Source organism: Leucopleurus acutus (assembly GCF_964270905.1).
Source record: "Leucopleurus acutus genome assembly, chromosome: 12".
In the NCBI taxonomy this organism is placed as follows: Eukaryota; Metazoa; Chordata; class Mammalia; order Artiodactyla; family Delphinidae; genus Leucopleurus; species Leucopleurus acutus.
In genome coordinates, this window is record NC_139154.1 from 49256522 (window position 1) to 49280420 (window position 23899).

The 23899-nt window shown below is 51.0% G+C and overlaps 1 protein-coding gene across 2 annotated transcripts in view; it reads left to right on the forward strand.

Annotated features, from left to right (window-relative positions):
- BABAM2 (BRISC and BRCA1 A complex member 2) overlaps positions 1-23899 on the forward strand; it is a 438797-nt gene that overhangs the window by 414301 nt on the left and 597 nt on the right. The gene's annotated exons all lie outside the window — the stretch shown is intronic.

The following is a 23899-nucleotide window of genomic DNA, read 5'->3' on the forward strand; positions in this document are numbered from 1 at the left end:
CCTGGGTCTCATTTGGACACCGTTATTAATTTCCTCTGTGAACTTGGAAAAGACACTTCACCTTTCGGGGCCTCGGTACCCTCATCTGAAAGTACTGGGCTAGTAGCTGATGATCACTAAGCTCTAACATATTTCTGGGATTTTAAGTGAAAACTGTGTTTAAGGTAGTTTAGCATACTTTTTTGTTCGTGTTGACAAAATTCCATCTCTGTTGCCAGAGGTCAGACACAAATTGAAAACATTGCTAAATGGAATTAAGTACACTCCGTACGTGATGTTTTTTTGTACAACCCGTATCTAATATTTATAGAACACTTCAGCTGTGGGACGTGCACACATATGCCCTGAACACACACACCCAGTAAAATACTTCTAGATGTAATACTTTTTCAGATGTCAAGTTAAAACAGCTTCTCGGGAATTAGGCTTGACTGTTGAGATGTGCGTGTTGGTTTCTGACAGGTGCCGCCGGGGCTGCTCAGGGCTTATGATGTGGAGTCCAGCCAAGGCAGGAGGGCCAAGCCACATGGTTCTATCATTTCTCATTGAGGCATGCATTCTAGAAATAGGGGAAGCATCAAAGCACGGCCATCTAATCTGTGCACATCATTAGTGACAAGCAGAGGCCTTGCTTCTGCAGAAATGGGATTCTGTCTTGTCTGTGGTCAGATCCTTCAGCACAGGGACCACCTGTGAACATGAACTAGATTCATGACTTGTTAAAATCACAGCTTTATAGAGGTGAGCAAAAACAGGGAGCAGATATTGGGGTAGTAACCACTATGCCAGTGACCTCCAAAATCCACAGCCAATAGCAGAGCTAGGTTGGGTGACCAAGCAGGGGTGCATTTAGGAAGGTAAGTGTGACAGTAGGGGCCAGTGTCAGGACGTGGAACACGGAAGGAACCTTAGGCATCTAGTGCCACCAAAATCGAGTATGGTCAGCATTAACCATTGTGGTGGAAATTAAATGGAGTGATTGGTATAGTTAAAACCCTCAGCCCAGTGATTGGCATAAACTTGACATTCACTTCATCATCTTCATTTCCTGGAAGAACTTGTTCAAGGCCATACAGTAAAGATGAGAGCCCTTTTACCCGATCACTGGTCCAGGGCCGGCCCAAGCCGCCTCTGGCCTCTCCCCTTCACTCTGCCTGTTTCCCGCTCCCTTGCTCACAGGAGAGCACAATGGAGTCAAGGGCTGGAGGGCAGCATGCCTGCATCCACATACCCACCACCTTCCCTTGGGGTGGCCGGGCATCGAAGCTTCTTCCTAGTGGCTCACCCAGCAGGCTGAGGGACGCTGTGGCCACGGGGAAAGCCCAAGGTATTCTTGAGCAGAAATAGCTCTCCTAAGAGTATGGAGACCTGACACTGAGTACCTTTAAGGGAAGGTGAACATTCCTGTGGCTGAACTCATTACTGTAATCAGTGGGCAAGAGAAGAAAAAGGGTATGATAATGGAGCGGGCCAAAGGAAAGACACTGCTTCACAGCTGCCTCCAAACCAGCAGGAAGGCTGCACAGTCAAGAAGAGGGCAAAAAATTCCAGTGACTCCTATCTTCCCAGGCAGAACTTCTGGCCCTTAGTCATGCCTAATGGAAAATGGAAGCCAAGAAAGCAGAAGTGAGGCTGGAGTGATCTAGGGTAGTTCTTATCCAGAGTCCCCTCTGAGGAGAAAAAGTGCCCTGGATGGTCAGGGCTGGGTTGCCAGGTAGAAGTGCCACGGCCATGGGGAGAACAGGCTTTAGAGCAGCCGTGATTATAAGAATCAAGTGGAACAACGGCTTCTGCAGTGAAGTTATTGCTAGTAATTCATTCAGCAAACATTTAAGAGCTATATACACAATAGTTGACCCTCAAACAATGCGAGGGTTAATCCACATATAACATACAGTGGACCCTCTGTATCCAGAGTTTCTCCACATCCGTGGATTCAACCAATCATGGACTGTGTAGTACTGTAGTATTTACAATTGAAAACTCTCCGTGGTTAAGTGGACCCATGCAGTTCAAAGCCATGTAGTTCAAGGGTCAACTGTATATACAGAGTATGTGCAAAGCACTGGGGACCACAACACACACGCACACACGCACACACACAGGGTTGCTGCCCTCCAGGTGCTAAAACTCATCCACCTGCTGTGAAGAGTCCCAGCTACAAAGCCCACTGATTGATTTTTGGAACCGTCCATCACTGGTTGAGATTCTGTTCCAATGACAGGGCATCCATGACATTAACTACTCAGTACACTGAGTACAAGTCAAAATTGCAAAGTGGGAAGCTCTGTAGCTCTTCTAAAAATCAAATTTAGAAGACCAAAATTTTCCATTATTGATCATTTTGGGGATCGGATAATCTTTAAATTGTCATTATTTCAGTTGCCCAGAAAAGTGAAATTTATGGGAACGTATATGTAAAGGCAAGACTATGTTGTTTCTTTCTGAGAAGAAGTGGTAATGGATCAACCAGTCTCTCCTGAGCATCTTATAGACAATGATACTAATAAATATGCATTGAAGGCTTTCACCGCACCAGCACAGCTGTAAATGCTTTATATATTTTAATTCCTGTGATTCTTCTAACAACCCTATGCGACAGGTACTGCCGTTACGCCTATTTTACAGATGATGAAGCTGAGGCCCCACAAAGTGAAGTGACTTGTCCAAGGTCACAGTGTAACTTAGTGTAGGAACTGAGGATATACCTTGGGTTTCCCAACTTTTAGACTGACATTCTGCTCTTATAATGCCCTGCCACTCTTCCTCAGACTGATTGCCTGAGTTATCCCAAAATTGCCAGGCAAGAGAGCTCAGCTGTCTGTCTGTAACTGCAGAGTCTCTGGGTTCTCTGCCTCGGTCAGCACACAGGTTTGGCAAGCCCCAGTGTGGATTTGTAGTGGCAGTCATTTTGATTAGGTCCTGCCCAGATCACCAGCATTTTTCCCATTCTTTTATTCATTCATTCAACAAATATTTATTGAATTCAAAGTAGGTATCAGGCACCATGTTAAGTGATGCGTGGGACACAGTCTGCCTTCACTGGACCAGAGGTGAGATGAAAATTCTACATAAATAACTTATCAGGCAGCAGCATGTGCAACATGCAGGTGAAACGCAGTCAGAGTCCCGAGGAGAGATGATGATGTCTGTTTCCTGAGATTCAGGTGGCTGACTCTAGAGGGTGGGTAGGAACTGATGTGCAGAGATGGAGGGAGGACACTCCTGCCAGAGGGAACAGAGGCTCAGAGGCCAGGAACCATGGGGTTCCAGGTAGGCCAGTCTCCTTTGAAGAGGGCAGCAGTAGATGAGGCAGGAGAGAAGGAAAGAAAAGAGGCAGGTAACAGAGTTCTGCACGGTAGAAGGAATGATGCTCTGGGATCAGACCAGCCAGAATTCAAATCCTGGTTCTACCACTTGCTAGCAGTATTTTGTTACCGCTGTGGATGTTGGTTTTCTCATCTGTACATGAGGATAACAGTCCTCTCTCACAGTGGACTGTGAATGTTAAGTAGGAAAATGACTGTAACATGTCTGGGTTATTGTTGATGTTCAATTAATGGTGACTTCTTATTAACTGCTGTGCTAAGACACTTGATCTCCTTTTCTGTAGGCAATAAGGTTTTTCTTAAATTAGCAGATTACATATTGATACAGTGACCTGCCTTGGCATAGATATATAAAGCATAATAGAGCCTTCTTGCCTTGGAAATAGTAAGGAAGGCAGTAAAAACTGAGATCTGTGGTCACACTTGTGCACCACTATAAAGGAATGCTTGTCTTGGGCCCTTTCACCTTTTCTTTGCCACCTCAATACCCAAGAGACTGACTCTTATTCTCCAGAGTTAGGGTTTCCAGTTTTAGCAATTAAAAATACAAGTTGCTCCATTAAATTTGAATTCCATATAAACAACAAATAATTTTAGTATAAGTATATCCCATGCAAAATTTAGGACATACTTACACTGAAATGTTATTTGAAGTTTATTTGAAATTTAAATTGATATGGGCATCCTTTGTGGAGGGACAGCTCAGGAATTGGTCAGAACAATCTGTCCGCCTTCCTGGGGAGGGGGACCCCCCCCATCTTCTAGTCTCGTCCCTCAGGTAATAAAGGCTCTGCTCAGCAGACTTCGGCAGTGCCTTCAAATCACTTCCTGGGTAGAGACAGTAAATGCTGATGGGTCCCGCTGTGTGTGTTTGGGGTGGGAGCAGAGGTCAAGTGGGGCAGGATGTCTGGTACCAGCCTTCACATCTCCCCAGCCATCTTTCTTCAGAACATTCTCACAGACAATTGGCAGAATGAAGACAGCCTTTGTGGTCTGATAACTTGTCTCACGGAATAAGTGCAAGCCCTCTTTCACAGAGCTTCTTCCAGGAACATTGCTAAAAGTGGCGACTTTAGCTGTCCCTGTGGCGTGAGTGACTTGAGATGGCCAGAGCAGGCATGATAGTAACTGACCGCATGCTCCCTGCTCTGGGGAGTCTGGGGACCACAGTACTGGAGCTGGGAGGACAGTCCAGCTGCCTCACTATGCAAGTGAAACAAAGAAGACCCAGAGAAGGGAAGTGCTTTGCCCAAGGTCACACAGCTATCCAGAATTTGAGTCTGAACTTCAGCCTGGGTCTACTACCTTGAGTTCTTCTGTAATAATTCAGGGGGTCTGAGAATTCCCAACACACTTGTTTGGTTGACTTGTGAACATTTTCTCTGGACTACTTGACAGCTGTCATCTCCAGATCTCCACTCGGCTGCATGTCCTTCAGCGCTGCCGCTCTCAGCTTCATGCTTGCTGCCCCTAAGGCAAGTTCACTCCTGCTACGGAGTTCATGGCATTTTCTAGACCAGCTTGATCTTCGCCCTCCTCCCCAGCAGTGCCTCCTTGCTGATCCCTTTGCCCCACCCTGACCAAGTGTTCAGCGGTTGAGATGGAAAAATCCATCTCGAGGCAGAGGGCTTTTAACCTCGCTTTCAGAGGAGTAATTTGTCCACGTAACAGGAGGTGAAAATTAAAACAAAGCAGGGCGTAGGCTGGGGCAGTACAGCACCCTTGGGTTTAAGAGTGCCTTTGACCTGTTCCCCTCAGACTAGAATGATTATCTGGATGCCAGAGAGTTCTTAGAGGAGCCCTTTACTCAGTGGTGTCACTGGCAAGGTGGCATTAGCCCTAAGACCAGCTTTACATGCACTCAGAAAGCAAACCTGGCCGTGCGGGCAGAGCCGGCCCACGTGGAAGCCCGGAGAGGCCATCAGGGAGTCTTCCACTTTTTTGTGTGTGTGTGTGTGTGGTACGCGGGCCTGTCACTGTTCTGGCCTCTCCCTTTGCAGAGCACAGGCTCCGGAAGCGTAGGCTCAGCGGCCACGGCTCACGGGCCTACCCGCTTCGCGGCATGTGGGATCTTCCCGGACCGGGGCACAAACCCGTGTCTCCCGCATTGGCAGGCGGACTCTCAACCACTGTGCCACCAGGGAAGCCCTCCACTTTTTTTTTTTTTTTTTTTTTTTGCTTGTTCTTGCCACAGGCTGTCATGAGACCAAGAAAACTTGTTTTGAAAATACTTGACAGCCGAAACAACCTGTTCTCGGCTCTGGACGAGAGCGTCTGTCCTTTCTGACCATTTCTGTACTGTTTGATGTTTGACTAGCTGCTGACTGGAAAAAATGAAGTTGCTATTTTCTTCTCATATTGTTCACAGGCAAGTGCCAGTGGCTTTCCAGGTCCTTGTTTCCCATTTTTTCCAGCCCTTCACCAGAGACATTTTAAGACAGTGCCTGAGTTTAACTGATGAATGAACGTTAGCAACATATACTTATGAGGATATAACCAATGGTTACATCTCTGCAAGCCGAGCTCTATATGTGGGTTGTCTTTCCCGATCCCATTAGATTTCAACCTGTGATTTTCCACTTGTAGTTTAGTTCTCTCTGGAGAACTTGAATGTGTGAGTCAAAACCTCCAGTTAGCCCAGTGGCTACTTTGGCCTTCTGCACTGGTGGCTCTGAGGCCTGCAGCAGCATCTCTGTTCCTCCCCGGGGTCTTGGTCTTGGATGGTCTCAGGTGGGTCCTGTGACTGGGAAGGAGCCACTTCACTTCTTTTCTGCAAATAGAGGGGTTGGGCAGGTAAGGAATTGACAAACAATAGCCCCAGGGCAAGTTTAGCCAGCTGCTTGTTTTTATAAATAAAGTTTTATTGGAACACAGCCCCACCCATTCATTTACATATCGCACATGGCTGCTGTCACTCTAAGGGCAGAGTTGAATTGCAGAGACAGGGTATATGGCCTGCAAAGCTGAAAATACTTGCTGTCTGGCCCTTTACAGGAAAACATTGCTCACCCCTGGATTAGATGACCTTTAGGGTTTTCAAATCCAACTTTCTATGGCTTTTGAACTCGTGCAGTTCTTTTACAGCACAAGCTCCTGAAGCACCTAATAAGGGGCTAACTAGAAGGGGACCTCTCTCTCCCCTGCAGCAGTTACAATGCAAAGCACGCCTTGAGGTTGCTGAAATCTACAAAGGGAGGGGGCTTATTCTGCTGTGTTTGTATAGTTTATCTTGCTGTATGTCTGTATTCGTTTATTGGTCTGAGGGCTCTGGCGTCCTTGGTGTCCACCAATTTTGGTAAAAAGACACCCCAGCTGTATAGGTCTGACTGAATTCAGTGGCATGGTTCAAGGTGGGACACCCGTCTGTACCCACGTGGAGGAGAACACTGATTCATCTGCTTGATAACTATGGTAGGAAAGGGAGCCAGATGCTGCCTTGAGAACCTGTGTGGCTGCCTGGACCCACCCCGCCCGCTGTTTGTGTTTGCCTGTCTCTGAGTCTGAGCAGTGAGATGGCTCAGGATAGCTCAGAGCGGCGAGGTAGGTTGGTGGCCATGGCGAGAAAGACAGGAAGAGGCCTTGGAAACTGCAGAGACGAGGGAAGAGCTGATCTTTTTAATCTTCTTCCCCTGGTGCCAGTCCAAACAAGATTCTACCATAAAATTTGCATCCCAGTGACATGCATCCCATACCCACGTTCCCAGGGCATAATAGGGGATCCAAAGCACAGAACTGCATGGTCCTCCAGTCAAGGCCACTCTGGCCTATGAAGAACTTTTGTGCAGACTAGAAAAAGGTGCCCCTTTGGGTTGGTGCAGACTTGGCTAATAGCTCTGGGTAAGAGAAACCTCCCCCTTTCTCTAGGCATCTAGCCCTGGGCGAGCACACAGCTGAGTAAATGGGCAGGGACTGGATTTCAGCCCCCACTTGCTCGTTTGGCCAGACTCCTTGGTGCGGAGCAGATGCTGCCCTCCCCAATGGAGCAGCCACTCCTGCTACCTGGCATCTTAGAAGTCTAGTGGGGGGCTCCCCTCACAGGGTCCTGCTGACCAACAACAGGTTAACTCTCCTTGGCCTTGGTTTTTGAGACCACAGCAGCCTGGGCTGGTCCCCCGCACGCCCAGTAATACCCATCCCCTCAGCAGTGCCACAGTGCAGGGTGGCTCAGAGCCCCGGGGCTGGGAGCACCAAGACATGGTCCTCCCCCAGCTGCACCAAGGGCCCTGATCTAGTTGAGGTGCTTATTTTGGAGAGCCCAAGTCCTGGCTCTTCTTTGCCAACTTCTGACCTAAAACTGGCTCCACTTAAGGAATGCACATAATTTTCCACAGAGTTAGATCTCAGAGGTAATATGCTAGCAGCACAAAGAAATGTGCTAAGAGGGCCAGAGCAGACGAGCTCACGATGGTGGGGACTGACCTCACTCCCCAGGCGCTGGGTTACACGTCGCCCAGTGTGCGCGGTGACGACATTCTGCCAGGACACCCTCCTCTGCAGGGCGTGTTGTCAGCATGGTTTTGAGAAGGCTGTTATGAACTCTCCGTGGGTGAGACAGCTTTGTGGTCAGATCTGGTTTCCACCTCTCAACTCACATTGGAAATTGTACTGGGGCCGGCCAGCCATGTGGGCAAATTTTGAAAGATTCCTAACCTACCCTTTTCATTCTGCATCTATCAGCGGTTCCCAGCAGTCCAGAGGCCAGAGGATTGGGAAGAAAAAGAGGCTGGGAGCCCGGGGTAGCCGAGGATTCAGTATCTACTTCCTGTTCCCTTTCTTGGATCTTAAAAGGCTCCTGGGAATAAGAAGGAATGTAGTTTGTCACTGTTCTGAGCCCCTTAACCGTGCAGAGTGCTGTGCTAAGAAGCAGTTAGAGTCCTGTGGCCTAGAGCACTTCTCTCTGTGCCCCAGAGAGATGCGACCGGGAGGAGAGTGGGTGGAGTGTGGGCATCAGTGTGGCTGCACCCTGTAGGGAAGGGTGGTAGGAGCCCATGAAGTTGACATTGGGGAATAGCCCTGTACACTAGTTTCGGACCAGAGCCCCAGGGCCTAAGAGGAAGACATCTCCCAGTTAGCAAATGTTCCCAATTTAAGAATTTTACTGTCCCAAGTCACCAGATGCATGATGATGCCCCGCACCTTTAGCTGCAGAGGTTATGGCCAGATATGGGGTGGGGAGCAGTGTTCAGAAGGACCCTTCTAGTGGAACGTGGGTGCACCAGAGCCATGCCTTTCCTGCTCCAAGCCTGTGGCCAGAGAAGGCCCTCCGGGGCTGGCAGTGTGCTGTCGCAGGGCACTGGCTCATATCTGAACCCCACTCTGCCTTTACCACGCACGTGACCTTGGGTAGGTTACCTACTCTCTCCAAGCCTGTTTCTTCATGTGTACAGTGGAAGTAGAGTAATGCTGTCTATTTCACACATGACTGTTGCTTGCATTAAAATGAAGTTGGGTTTTTTTTTTTTAACATCTTTATTGGAGTATAATTGCTTTACAATGGCGTGTTAGTTTCTGCTTTATAACAAAGTGAATCAGCTATACGTATACATATATCCCCATATCTCTTCCCTCTTGTGTCTCCCTTCCATCCTCCCTATCCCACCCCTCCAGGCGGTCACAAAGCACCGAGCTGATCTCCCTGTGCTATGTGGCTGCTTCCCACTAGCTACCTGTTTTACATTTGGCAGTGTATATATGTCCATGCCACTCTCTCATTTCATTCCAGGTTACCCTTCCCCCTCTGTGTGTCCTCAAGTCCATTCTCTATGTCTGTGTCTTTATTCCTGTCCTGCCCCTAGGTTCTTCAGAACTTTTTTTTTTTTTTTTTTAGATTCCATATATATATGTGTTAACATACGGTATTTGTTTTTCTCTTTCTGACCTACTTCACTCTGTATGACAGACTCTAGGTCCATCCACCTCAGTACAAATAACTCAATTTTGTTTCTTTTTATGGCTGAGTAATATTCCATTGTATATATGTGCCACATCTTCTTTATCCATTCATCTGTCGATGGACACTTAGGTTGCTTCCATGTCCTGGCTATTGTAAATAGAGCTGCAATGAACATTGGGGTGCATGTGTCTTTTTGAATTATGGTTTTCTCAGGGTATATGCCCAGTAGTGGGATTGCTGGGTTGTATGGTAGCTCTATTTTTAGTTTTCTAAGGAACCTGCAGACTGTTCTCCATAGTGGCTGTATCAATTTACATTCCCACCAACAGTGCAGGAGGGTTCCCTTTTCAAAATGAGGTTATTTTTAAAAGCATATTATAAACTGTAAAATACCAAGGACCAAGTTAGTTCATTTTCTTGTCCAACAACTATTAAATGCCTACTAGGTGCAGGTACTTTCAGGCAGTGTCCCTGGTACTCCAGACCCTCCTGTAAACAGGAGCTCTTCTATAAATGTGTGTTAAATTAAAGTGCTAGGCGGTGGGAGGGGAGGTTGGGAGGAAAGGAAGCTACTCTGGTTTGAGTTCCTACCGCGTGCCTGGCACTGTTGCCTGACAACCACCGCACGGGTCCTTTGGGCCCATCGGAGAGAAATACATGGAGACTCGGGGAGGGTAATAGCAGATTTCCTTTCTAGCCCACTTTTCTCCTCCCAAGCCTCCCCCAGGTCAATAAGCCAGGCCAAATCCAAGCCACAACTGATCACCCCTGATTCTAGGCCAGTAAGTGGGAATCACGTGAAGTCAGAGCAAAACGAGGCTCTGTCACCACAAGCCAAACCTCATGTTCACAGGGCGCAGGTTTTAGGAGAACAAGGGCCTTTGATGCATGCTCGGAATTCCTTCCACGGCAAGCCGCTGGGAGAAAAATCTCACCCAAACAATGTACTCTTGGCCGAGGGAGGGCCGGTGTCTTTTCAGGCATAAAGCTACCAGCAAGGACCCAGAAGCCACTCAAGGGATTTGTTGGTTTCCCCAGAAGATCTAGCTTTTTGAAATCAACTTAGCAAAGGATTCCATTCGCCCCTCTGCCCCCGCCCCCCTGCCCCCCAGTGCTGAGTCCTCCCTTGTCTCTAACCCCTGGAAGAGGAGGAGGGGCATGGAGCTCCTGTCCTTGTGTGGGTTTCCAGCTCGGCAATCAGTGAATCCTTTTCTCAAGTGTAGCGCCAAGTATGTATTCTGATAAAGGATTTAAAAAAATTTTTTTAAGAAAAAAGAAGAACTAAAGAGGTTGTTGTCTGGCTTGGTCTCCAAAAACCAGTCCTTAACCACTGACAGTTATTGCCTAGACTTAAGATGATCGATTTAGGAAAGAAGGATATCCATTCATTGTCATTCAGCCATTCAACAGAAATTTAGGGTATTTCTGGGTCACTGAAGTGCAGCCCCCAGAAATGAATGCAGGAAGCCTCCTGTGTCTACACAGAGGGGGAAACATCTAAAGAGCTGCATTTAAAGATGGGCAGACCCACGGCTCCAGAGCCAGTAACACCCGGGGAACTCCTGCCCAGGAAGTCAGCCTGGCCCTGGAGCTCAGAGCACACGGTGGAGGCCTCAGCTGCTCCCACCATTCAGTTCACAAGGCTTCACTGAACCTCAGCGAGACTGAGCCACAAAGCTCCGCCCAAGGGTGACCGCAGAGGTAGACAACGTGTATATAAGGGACGCCAACCAGCAACCCCAGGCAGTTTAGGTAGGATTGTTTTGTTACAGAAGGCAAAAGGAGGCCCCGTGGGTAGGGGTTCCCAGGGGACAAATTCCAGCTCAGGAGAAGGAAAAACATTATAACTCTTACAGGTGCTGCAGGCTCTGCGGAGGGCCTGAGGCTTATGCCAGGCCTTGAGTGTGGGTAGGTTTTGGGTAGATAGGGAGGCCCCCAAAATGTTGCGTGGTTCAGGAAAGTACCCTTTACCTGCAAGACAAAGGGACTCGTACGTAGCTGGCCCCCAGAATTGCCAAGGAGAATTAATTATTGTTTGTAGAACACTTTAAGATTCCCTGATGAAAGACCTTGTATAAATGCAAATTATTATTATTGTCATTAAAAGTGCTAGACGTCTGGCCTACTGGCTAATGGCCTGGCAGAGCTCTGAGCAGAAACGAAAGCCAACTCCAGGCAGAAAGTTTGTTCTGGTTGTTCCAGAGCAAGGAACAGGAGGAGCCAGCGGGAGGAGGGCTAGCAGGAAGAAGGAGCCAGCGGAGGAGGGCTTGGCCCCCGACTGTGAAGTGAAGCCATCCAACTCCCACCCAGGGTGAGCAGGCAGCAGTCTGACTGGGAGTCCAGGGCCTGTGTGTCCCCTGAGGGCCAGGCCTTACTCAGATTCATCCCTTGCGCCCTGCAGAAACCAGCCCTTGTCTAGCTCAGGAGCTCGGTCGGCATGAACAAGTGAATGTCTGATTGTCTGCTGGTCTGAAGGATGGATGCTGGCCTCCATACTTGGGGTCCTAAGTCAGACCCAGAGACAAAAGGGAGATAGATAGAAACCTCTTGCCATGCCTTTGATGGTGCTTATTAAGGAGGGAACCCCTTTAGCAAAGCACAGGGAGAGGTCATTTATTAAATTACTGCTTCCACTAAAGAAACTGTCTCTGGCTAAAGTGGTTAAATTGATCCCAAAGCAATATATTAATAATGGATAATGGTACAGTCGGCTCTCCATGTCTCGTGAGTTCCACATCAGGACAATATTTCAAAAACATTCAAAGAAAAAAAAATATTCAAAGAAAAATATTCCAGAAAGTTCCAAAAAGCAAAGTTTGAATTTGCCAAACACAGCAGCTATGTACAGAGCATTTACATTGTATTTACAACTATTTACATAGTATTTCCATTGTATTAGGTATTTAAGTAATCTAGAGATGATTTAAAGTATATGGGAGATGTGCATAGGTCATATGCAAGTACAGTCGGATCTCCGTATCTGCATGTTCAATATCCACGGATTCAACCAATGGAGGATCAAAAACCAGAGTTGTTTGAATCCAAGGCTGCAGAATCCAAAGATATGGAGGGCCAACTACTATGCCATTTCTTTTTAATATGAATTTATTTATTTTATTTATTTATTTTTGGCTGCGTTGGGTCTTCGTTGCCATGCACGGGCTTTCTCTAGTTGCGGCGAGAGGGCGCTACTCTTCATTGCGGTGTGGGGGCTTCTCATTGCAGTGGCTTATCTTTGTTGTGGAGCACGGGCTTTAGGCGCATGGGCTTCAGTAGTTGTGGTATGTGGGCTCAGTAGTCGTGGCACGCGGGCTCAGTAGTTGTGGCTTGCGGGCTATAGAGCACAGGCTCAGTAGTTGTGGCTGGCATGCTCTAGAGCGCAGGTTCAGCACAGGTTTAGTTTCCCCGTGACATGTGGGATCTTCCTGGACCAGGGCTCGAACCCGTGTCCCCTGCATTGACAGGCAGATTCTTAAACAATGCACCACCAGGGAAGTCCAATTTTACGGAGTTTTAATGAAGGAGAATGAGATATGCCTAAAATGATGTTTGGGAGGGGGAGGATTACCAAATCAAAGAAATTTAGAAATCATCACTCCCATGCCTTCGTTGTGTGAATGAGGAAATGGAGGAGTGATTCAGTGTCACACAGCAGATCCCGAGGGGGAGGCCTGGTCTCTGCACTCAGCTGCCAGCGCCTTTTCCACTGGAAGTCATGGCATTGTGGAAAGAATGTGCTCTTTGGAGTCAAGCAGCTCTGGAATCATAAACAACATTGCCACCTATTAGCTGTGTGATCTTAGAAAAGTTACTTTGCATCTCTGAATTGTAGATTTCTCATTGGCAAAAATAAAGATATAGGTGTCCCCCACTTTTTGAAAGTTCGCTTTATGCCACTTTTCTTTTTCTTTTTTGCGGTACGCGGGCCTCTCACTGTTGTGGCCTCTCCCGTCGCGGAGCACAGGCTCTGGATGTGCAGGCTCAGCGGCCATGGCTCACGGGCCCAGCCGCTCCGCGGCATGTGGGATCCTCCCAGACCGGGGCATGAACCTGCGTCCCCTGCATCGGCAGGCGGACTCTCAACCACTGCACCACCAGGGAAGCCCCACTTTGCTTTTACAAAAGACCTACATTAGTACCTGTTTTCAGTAACTAAAAGACATCCAAAGAGGATTTTCACTTTTATCAAAAAAGGCAAAAAGCAAAAATAGCATTCAGCGTTTGTTTTGTGGCAAACCCTTGTAGAGGCAGAGCGCACCCCGAGAAGCCAGAGTGGCGCCGCCAAGCTCCTTCCCCAGGACCACACTCGGCATCTCAGCATCAGGCCACCATAGCTTTGAACTGTGTCTGCGAGCATCTTGCTTTGTCTCATTTTATTTTTGCATCCGTTAGCAAGATGTGTCCTAAGTTAATTGCTTCTTCGCTTTATGCCATTTCGAAAGGTTTCATAGGAATGCTCTACTTTCAGATGGTGGGGGGAACCTGTACTAATACCTGCGTGGTAGTAGTCCCATTAGGAGGAGTAAACGTAAAATAGTATAGCTGAAAACAAATAGCGTGAAGTCTAGCATGTAGTAGGCACCTCCCTTCCTTTATACTCCTGGCTTCCAGACTTTTTTACCACAATCCACAGGAAGACATTTATTTTACATCCACAAAAGTTTCACACACAAAAAATTCTACATGCCACATGTGATGTACTCTGATTTTGATTTCATTTTATTTTAATGCTGGTCAGGACCCACTAGGTTGATTTCACAACCCGCTAATGGATTACACCTATCGTTTGAACAAGCCTGTTTCATACCATGTGTGGATATCATTTATCCACATTGTATGTATGTCCTTCCTTTCCTTCCAGGCCTTTCCCCCCTCCCTCCCTCTTTGTAACTGGCACACGGCCACACAGCTAGCTGTCGCCAGCACGTGCCGGGCCCTGTGCTCGTGCAGGGTGGAATGAGCCCTGCGGGCCTGCAGGGCAAGTGAGCTCTGCTTCTGCGCCCCTCCCCATCTTTGCCATGAACCTCAGCATGGTTGAGAGGACCCGTAGGGCCCTCCACCTGCAGAAGTTCTGCCTCCTGCCAGCCTGCTGTGGAACTTGCCCACACTCCCAGCCCAGGAGCCCACCTGAAGTTCCCATTAAGGCCATTGCACCCCAGCAGGGAGGGTAGGCTGCGGATGTCCTCTCCCATCCAGTAGTTTCTTCTTTGGGAATTGCTGCTTTTCCATCTGTAAGCCCAGAGAGCCAGGCGTCTGGGAATATCATTTCAGCTGCTGGGCGGGGGGATTAGACTGAAGAGGGACCATGGCCGTCTTTGCTGCCCCTCCCCCAGATCTTCAGGGGGTATCTGTGAGCACCCAGCTAGGAGGGCGAACACCCAGAGTGTGGGCGTGACCAGGGGGTGCGCTCAAAAGACAGCAGGCAGGGGCCTGAGCCGCGCCGGGAGACAGAGCTTCGGCCTCTAGATGCTGAGAGTCTGTTGGGAGAAACCCAGTTTACAACCAGGCGAGCATTACTTAAAAGCCCCAGAGAGACTCTCTGGGGGGGAAGAAGATTGTTTCGTGCTCCAAAGAGTTGATCTCCTAAGCGTTCTCGAAGCCCTTTGGGGGTCCGGCACTGTCCTGTGCAGGCCGATGCCTGGCGATGCTGAGCGGAAGCCTGGAGGCACCATCCCCGCTGGGGCATGACCAGGCCCCGCACTACGCATGGTCAGCTCGCCTGGGACCCCGAGCACTTCCTCTTTGAGGGCCATCCTTTGGTTTTTCCCCTGTTGCTGATTAAGGGGAGGAGGGTAATCTGTGATTTTGACGGTGACTCACCGCCATCAGACAGGCGGCGGCTTCTCCCCAGCAGTCCAGCGCAGGTGAGCTGCGTGAGTAGGAGATCCCAGCACCCTCCACAGGCATCTGCATGGCCACCAGCAGAGCCAGGGCTGAGCTCCCACCTGTGTAGCCCTGGGCAGAGCCAGCAGAGAACATGAGATGCCCGTTGCCAAGGCACACCAGGCAGGCGCAGATGGTGAGACAAGGTGGACAAAGGGTGGTGGCTCTGCTCTGGGGTCCCAGGCCTCAGGCAGCACCATATTCCTTAGCCCCACCTACCCACTCTCTGCCCTAGCCTTAGCCCAGCCAGGTGCACTGCATCATCTCAGCTGACACACACCCCCGGAGGAGAGGGGGGCCGGCCTTTCTCAGTGGCCACGCTGCTGCCCCCTCCTCCCAGCTTCTCATCAAGCAGGTTCACGATGGAAAGAGCATCAGCCTGAGAGTAAAGAGCTAGGGAGGGTGGGCTCAGATTCTGCCTACTAGCTCTGGGGCCTTAGGGCAGCCCCTTGGGACAGCCATGCATTCATTCATTCATGCCTGCTGTCAGGCCCTAAGGAAGGTGAGCACCATGGGGCACTAAGGGTAAACCACCACCAAATTCTGCCCCTAAGGGGCTTCCAGAGAAGAGCTAGGCCATGTGAGAGGGACCATCAACTTCTCCAGCCCTTAGTTTTCCCTTCCCTGTAATGATTGGACTATATGGCCGCTAAGGTTTCTTTCTGTTGTAAAATTTTATAATTCTAAAGTACATCTTTAAATAAGCCAAGCTTTCACAGTCGTTTGAGAAATGTTTGTTGAATTGCTGTGTGTCGGGCTCTAGACTTGAAGCTGGGCTGCAGAGATGTCTGAATATGAGCAGCGGGTCTTGCCGTGAAGGAGCCTCTAGTGGGACGTCGGGGGATGGCTGGACTGTGACAGACGCTTGCAGACAGAGCCGGGAGTCCAGGGGAGGAAGGCAGCCCTGCGGCTGGGGGAGCCCACGAGGACTGCCCTGCCCCTCCCTCTCATTTGGCCAGTTGGCCCACGTGGCCTCCTCCCCTCAGACACTGCAGCAGGGGGCGCCCGGGGAGCAGAGGCGACTACAGCCCCCCACCCCTACCCCTGAGCAAGGCCTGGCCCTGCAGTTGCAGAAGCTGGCTGCGCGCTGCTCAAGCCCCAGAGGAACTGGCCCGGCTCCAGGAGGCCTCCTCGGAGAGTCTCAGGAGGAGGAAGAACCAGTAGGTAATTGTGAGCATTCAGTGCGCATTGACAAATACCCTGTGACTGAGAAGGAGCCAGATTTCATCCCAATACTTTGATGTCTAGAAATGGATCCCAGTTGAGTGTTTGTTGAAGTCCTCCTAAAACAGCATTTCATTTAATTCAACACATACTGAGACTACGGTCTCAGCCTTCTCACGGGCGAGGAGCCCGAGCTGTGTAAGACAGAGTCTAACATCTCAAACTCAAGGCGGACCATGGCTGGGCCTGAGGTTGGAGGCCACTGTGCCACGGAACCCAGCAGAGGGGAGATTGATTCCAGCCGAGGGCGAGGGCCTCTGCCCGAAGCTGTGAGCGTGTGATACTGTGTTCTCGGTATGATGTCAAGCCTTTGCATCTCAAGTGTGTTAGTTTCCTCGTTTTGCGATCTTGGACCCCCTAAAAATGAACCAGGCCTGCCCAAGGGTTGGCACATTTAGGGAGACCGTGTACATGAACCAGTTACAACCACTTGTTTGTTCCTAAAGCCCATACCAGCAGCCAGGCTGACATCGCTCAGGGCACAGCTACAAAATAAGCTCCCATCGTGCTGGACACTTGCTTACCAAGGCGCCCAGAGTTGGATGGGCCGTCTTCACAGTGGCCTTTGGAGGGTTTGGGGTGACAGGCATTGAGGCAGAACCGGCTCTCTCTATAGAGATTCTATTATAAGGATGACCCCTTTGCCACGGGGACAGTAACCCCAAGTGAGTCAGTATTTACAGTGGCCGTTCGGGACAATGAGGACAAGGCAAGACCACAAGGAAGATTAGCGGGACTTGTCTTACGCTGTTTACGGCACTGCTTTGATTTCAGACCACAGTCGGCTTGCTTAGGACTGATTAAAAACATGTGCCAGTTGAAGTCACAGCTGCAGAAGAAAACTGGAAAAAGAAAGGAGCCTTAGATGTTTGGGAACTTGCCTCTATTTGCAAAAATGAATTCTGACTTGATTTGTGTGTCCTTGATTTCCTGACGAGGAGGTTCGTGTCCCCGAACCTCTCCTCCCACCCCGCGCTATCCACCGCCACCCTGGCCTGACTCAGCAAGCGTCGTAAGGCTCATCTGACGATTGCCCAGAGGAAAGCATTTGGGAATTCCAGAAAGAGGCTACTGAGTCCAGTTTGGGAAGAGAGCAAATGCCTAGGCTCCTGCCAAATACAAGGCCCCAAGTATATGAGGCTGAAGGCGGCAAGGTCACAGGGCCTCCTCCTTGAAGTGGCGCTCCCGCAGCAAGACGAGCGCCGGCGGCACTGGGCTCAGGCTGTATCTCAACTAAACTTGCTCAGCCTCTGTTTTCTCCCCTGCGAAATGGGACCTTGACTCCTGCCCCACGCGACAGTGTGGTGAGTGCCACCTGTGCGATGTTTAATCTGCTTTACGGGCTTCCTTCCTCTTTCCCCGGAGTCTCCAACCTCTTAGGGCTTTTTGTTCTCTGTTGTTGTTTTCATTTTCTTAAAGCCGCACTGATTCAATTGTTCAGATGTTGACTGCATGGATTTTTGTTCTTTTGAGAAGGTCCATTGAGTAAATCAAGACCTATAATTCCAGCGGGAAAATCCCTTTTGATGAGACTTGTTGAAGAAAGTTTCCTAACTGCCCTCATCTCGAGGCCTCTGAGGATCTTCCTGAAAGCTCCCTGTCACCAGTCTCTTTAGTGCCCCCAGAGCCCCTTCCCCAGAACACATAGATGATTGGATTTTCCGGGCATTGTTTCCCCTGAGAACTTAGTTTGAGCTCCCTGACTCTGGACCTCCTCTCAGTTGGAGGGCAGACATGGCCGAGAGGAACAGGCCTTCCTTCCCTCTCACCAGCTGCCTGTGGTTCCCTGAACATCTGCTCAGAGCTCCACCGTGTTTGTGAAAAAGCATCCCAGCTAAGGCGACCACCGTCTCCCCTCACCACCATCACCTGCGGTGCGTCGGGGCCTGGGCTTGGCTGTGCCTTCACTGAACAGGTGAAGAGTCAAGACACAAAGAGGTTAAGTGGCTTGCTCAAGGTCACGTGGGTATCTCAGAACCATTACTGGGTGGCACTTAGAGATTGCCAAGTGTCCATCTTCCTGTTAGAGGTGAGGAAACTGAGGCCCAGCTCCCGATGACCCAACGAGCCAGGGCCTGGACTAGAGCCCGTGTCTTCTGCCTCATGGCTCAGTGCCCTTTTCACTTGCCCCACTGCCTCCCCTTTAGAATACTTGTTGACCTGGACAGAAAAAGGTCTGTCTGAGGACTGGGCCCACTTCAATACCCCCATCTGGGGTAGCCAGAGCCACATGATTCTTGAACATCCATCTAGTCCACGGCTGCGACCTCCCCCCGACCAAGCTTTTGACCAGAGCCACGCACGGGAGCACACGCAGCAGCTCAAGCAGAAGCCGGCCGGGGCGCGGGTGCCTCCCCTTCGCACCACGAGCACGTCTCCAGCAGCTCCGGGCTGCATTTCAAGAGGTGCGCAGTGTCCCAACCACTTTGGCTGGGTGTCCGATCCTGAGACTGACCACCTCTGTGCCTCCAGCTACCAGCTCAATACGATATGTCAAAAATGATCCAAGAAGCCCCAGGGGAAAGGATGAACCGGGAGCAAGGACCATAGGACCTCTCCATCCACACAGGGGTTTTCTCTTCTGCAGCCACAAGTGCCCTGGCTGTCCGCCTCTCCCCCTCAGACCCAGCTGGGTCCCCACGGTAACAGTTGACACCTACTGATCAACTAGTTTGCCAGGTACCAGGCCAAGTGCTTACGTGGAACATCTCATTTAATCCTCGTGAGGACTATACTTTAAGGTAGGCGTCGTGGCTCACCTCTTATAGTTGAAGAAATTAAAGCTAAACGGTGAGTCACTTGCCCAGGTGGTACAGCCAGTAAAGGGCAGGGCCAGGCCTTGAGCCCACACTGCCTGCCCTTCACAGCCTCCAGCCTGCAAGGCCTTGGATCATCAGGCACAGCTCCCTGCCTTGAAGATGAGGGACTGGCGCCCAGAGAAGGGAAGAGACTTGCTCCTGGACCCAAGGCCCAGAAGGGTAGACCTGCTGAGCAGCCCAGCATGCTGATTCCTGGCCTCAGGGGTCTGTCTGCTCCGCCCCTGCTGCGCCTGTGAGCTGAGGCCAGGAGCCAGTCCTGCTTCCAACTCATGGAAAACCTACCTGGCCTCAGCCAGGGGTCGGTTCTTTAAGTTTTATTCTGCTAGCCTGCGACTCTGGGATTGGATGGAGTTGTGATCTTATAAAACCCAGAGTGAAGGGACTTCCCTGGCGGTCAAGTGGTTAAGACTCTGTGCTCCCAGAGCAGGGGGCACGGGTTCAATCCCTGGTCGGGGAACTAAGGTCCTGCATGCCACACAGCGCAGCCGAAAAACTAAATAAAACCCAGGGCAGAGGGACTGAGCTCAGTGAAGAGGGTCAGAGCCTTATGCTGTCCTAAGGCATATTTAGCTCGAATTTGGTCTAAAGATAATGTCTCTTCCAGTGGGAGTAGAATGAGGAGCTTGACTGACTCAAGGCCTCCCTCCCTGAGGGCCCTTTTGGCCAGTTAAGGGGGGACGTGAGAAGACCTTCCCCCCGCCCCCCTGTAACACGCTTAGACTTTTAAAGCTTACCATACACTTCGTCTTTGGGTGAAAGCGTTTTTTAAAAGGTGACAGACAACTAGTGCCATTGGCAGGCAATATACTCTGGGCAGCTCTCCATCTTCTCCGATTAAAAACTGAAACAAATGAAAACAGCACTTCAAAAGAAAACCTATAAATGGATGGGAGCCAGTTGTCACTCTCCCCTTCCTCCTCGCCTCCGTGAGCTGACTTGGTGAGGATCCGCGTTGAGAAGCACTCACGACAACAGCTGGTGGCATCATGCCTTTAAATAGCCCTTCTCCGCACTGCTTCGCCCGGGCGTCACACCCTTTGCCCTGGCAGGGAAAGCCCAGGACACAACAGGAAACTTCAGAACTTTCTGAAGAAGGAGAGAGCTTGCTGCAGAGCTTGCTCCCTCTCGCCAAGACCTTTCGGTCTAAGGAGCTTGCACTGGTGTGGCCCCTCCCCCAGAAGTTTCCAAGGAAAAACTGAGCTGATGAGATTTGCCCAGTATGAGGCCGGGCCTGAGGAGGGAGAGCGGGGCAGAGATGCCCCTGCCCCTGTGCCCAGGGCCCGTTCCAGCAGCAGCCAGCACCACTCCCTCATTGGGCACCTATCTTGGAGCCAACAGCCTGTACCCCTGGTGTCCTCCCCTGTGACTTGGGACAGGGACGCCACCCTGCCCAGTGGTGCTGGGGTACGTCACACTCCACAGTGTCCTTCAGGCAGTTACGCAGATGCAGCGGAGATGGGCAGCGGCCTGTCAACATCTGACCCTCTGCAGAAGGGCCGCCAGGCTCCCCTCCAGCAAACACAGATACCGCTGGGGAAATAGCAGCAGGTGAAACACGGGGAAGGAACGAATGGCCCTCACGTCCGAGTGGCGGCAGCCAGTTGACAAGGTTCCTTCCCGCACGTCTCGTGTGTGAGCGTCGCATCAGGGTGGGCTTGTTGCCCCTCCTCACTGTGGGGAAACAAAGCTCAGGGCTCCTCTCGCCCGGCCAGCCTCACCCTAGGTCGGGGGCCCCTTCTGCCTCAACACAGTCCCCCTTCCCATAAGGACGATCGTGGGCAAGGGGTTTGAGGTCCTAAGTCTCAGAGAAGGTGGTGGTCTGGCTGGGCCAGGATGCAGATGGAGGAAGGTGTTTATCCTTCTCACTAACCGTCGGCATAGGTTGAAGTTTGAGAATGGACGACAGTTTATAGTTTTCTTCCTCAGAAGCTGAACGTTGCATTCGCCTGCATTGTGGGGTTGCTGTCTCTCACTTTCCTCGACAGCGTGCAAGGGATGTGCTTTAACTGCTCTTGCAAACCTGGTGGCCGTCGGTAGTGACCTTAATTACAGCCATGAAGTCCACACTGGGCCCTCTGTATGGGCAGGCCTGTGGGGTCACAGAGAAGGGGACATGGCCCCTGCTTTCCAGGTCTGGCAGGGCAGCCCGGCCAGCGAGCCGTGTGCACACGTGACACGTGCCCCAGCAGAAGCACAGAGAGCATCTGCAAGCAGGGAGAGGACCTTCTGGTGACCAGGGAAGCCTTGATGGGGGCAAGGGCGTTTGGCCTGAGCGTGACTAAAGCCTCGAGGTGGAAATGGCACGTGTGAGGAAGAGCAGGTGGCCACACTGGAGGGGACGGGAGTGCGAGCCGGCATCCTGGACCGTGCGTGGGCTTCAAGGGGCTTGCGGCGTCCCCCGACTGCATGTGACATCACAGTGAGGAGACTTACCTGCAGTTTTTCTGGGAGAGCATCCTTAGCTGTCTTAGCTTCTCAAAGGTCGGGGGAGGCACGATCCCAAAAATGTAACCGAGGAAAAGTGCAAATAGTAAAAATCATGGCATGCCAGGCTGCGAGTTTGGGCAGATGAAGGGTCTCGGTTGGGGTAGTGACAGACACCCACATTCAAAGAGAATTGATTTAGTTGCAACAGAAAAGCAAAGTAAGCCTTTTTTTTTTTTTTTTTTTTTTTGTGGTACGCGGGCCTCTCACTGTTGTGGCCTCGCCCGTTACGGAGCACAGGCTCCGGACGCGCAGGCTCAGCGGCCATGGCTCACGGGCCCAGCTGCTCCGCGGCATGTGGGATCTTCCCGGACCGGGGCACGAACCCGTGTCCCCTACATCAGCAGGCGGACTCTCAACCACTGTGCCACCAAGGAAACCCGCAAAGTAAGCCTTTTGTCCCGGGGAGAAACAGCAGTTTTGTGAAAGGTAACGAGAGGGAGCCCAGGTGTTGGGACACAGGGGAGGAAGAGGAAGAAACTTCAGGATGACTTCACCACAGGGGTTTAGGGAGAAGTGGAAACTGAGGGTTCTGTTACAGAAGTACCAGGGGGCCGAAGCACTTTCAAATGAGTAATGTTGATGAAAAAGTACATTTGGAACACACTGGCTTGAGTTGTAGAGAGACGCCCAGGTCACAATGTCCTGGAGGTGGTTGGAAATGTGGGCCTGGAAGTTTGGGAGATAAATAAGGGCTGGAGACCCAGATTTGGGGTGGGGGGAGGGGCAGATTCTCTGCTGAGGGTGTTTCGAGCCTGAGAGGACGCGAGGGGAGTGGCGAGCAGGACAGCAAGAGTAGCCAACTCGATTTCTATGGGAGTGGGGAAGGCGGGAGGGAGAGGAAGAGGGACGGGGCGGGTCTAGATGTGTAATGTCCCAGGGACAGAGAGCTTCCAGACACGGGGGCCCACGCATGAATGTGGCAGAGAGGCTGCAGAGACTGGGACTGAAAAACTTCAGCAAAGCACGGAAATTTGAAAGAGGGTTTCCGGTGACTTGGCATTAGGAGAGGGGATCAGGCAGGTGTCATCAATGGCTGCTCTTAGCGGCGACTTAGTGGCGACCCCGGGGCTGCTGAGTTGTGTGGGGCTCTTCGCCCGACGCTGAACCACCCATGTGACGCTGAACCGCCGACAATGAACCACCCTTTTGAGTTTCATGACTGCTGAGCAGTTCTCTGCTCTCTTCTCACAGACGGGTTTCGCCTTGTTGCCTCTCGCAGCTTCAGCAGGTCTGCCCTCTGCCTTTAAGTTAGCTCCCCAACTCCTAATGTGGGGCTTCTGACCTCCTGGGAGCCTGGAGCGCCAAGCTTATTAGAACCATGTCCTAAATAACATAGACGTGGGTGAGGTACCGAGGCCTTTGTGGTACTGATGGTGACAGGTGTCTTGGTGGCCCTTCCTAGCTCAAGTCACAGGTCCAGGTGAGCCACTTCTGGACAAGTCCGGTGTGACTGCTCTGATCTCACGGGCATCAGGGGTGCGGGAGGGAAGCCTGGCAGGCACACGCGGTGCCCACCGCCACCTCTGCGGCTTCCTCTCCCTCTGCGTTCTACCTCACCCTTTCTCTTCCGGAAGAGTGTTTAGTTCCCAGCTCCTGCCAAGCCCTCCCGTGCCCCCAGGCCTCTGCTCCTGCTGTGTCTTTTGCCTCGAACACCTGTAAAATGGCTACTTCACCGCCTCCTTCACTGGTGGCCCGAGGCTGGTGCCTCATGGCATTGCCGTAAATGCCCTCACCACCGCAGTTGGTATCTCTCACGTGTCTGCTCCTTCTCTAAACTGAGATCACCTGCACGATAGGTGCCACATCTGGGTCATCTCACAACCCTTGGCACCTAAGGCAGTGCCTGGCACAGTCAGTGTGGCATGTGCCCCTCTCCTGCCGTTTGACAGAGAGCCTGCTTCTCCAGATTCGAACCTTGTTGCGGAAAAGCCAAACGGTCTGCCCCAGACCCTGTCGCTCGTCTGTGGCTGACCAGGGAACGTTCTCCTGATACCCAGCCTGGCTTTCTTTCCAGTAGATCGAACTACAAATACGTCTGTCAACGAATGGAGGCCATGGGTCACTTAGAAATCCCTCTTATTAGACCCTCTCTGTCTCTGTGAAGTCAGAGATCCCCCTGAGTAAAAGTGCAACCTTGCTGATATTTCAGATCACGAAAACGACCGGGTGGTTGGCTTGGTCACTCTCTGGCCCGTAGCTTGGACCCTTGGCTTTGACCTGGGGCAGGGCAGACGGAACCCGAGTCCTGATGTCTAATAGGAATT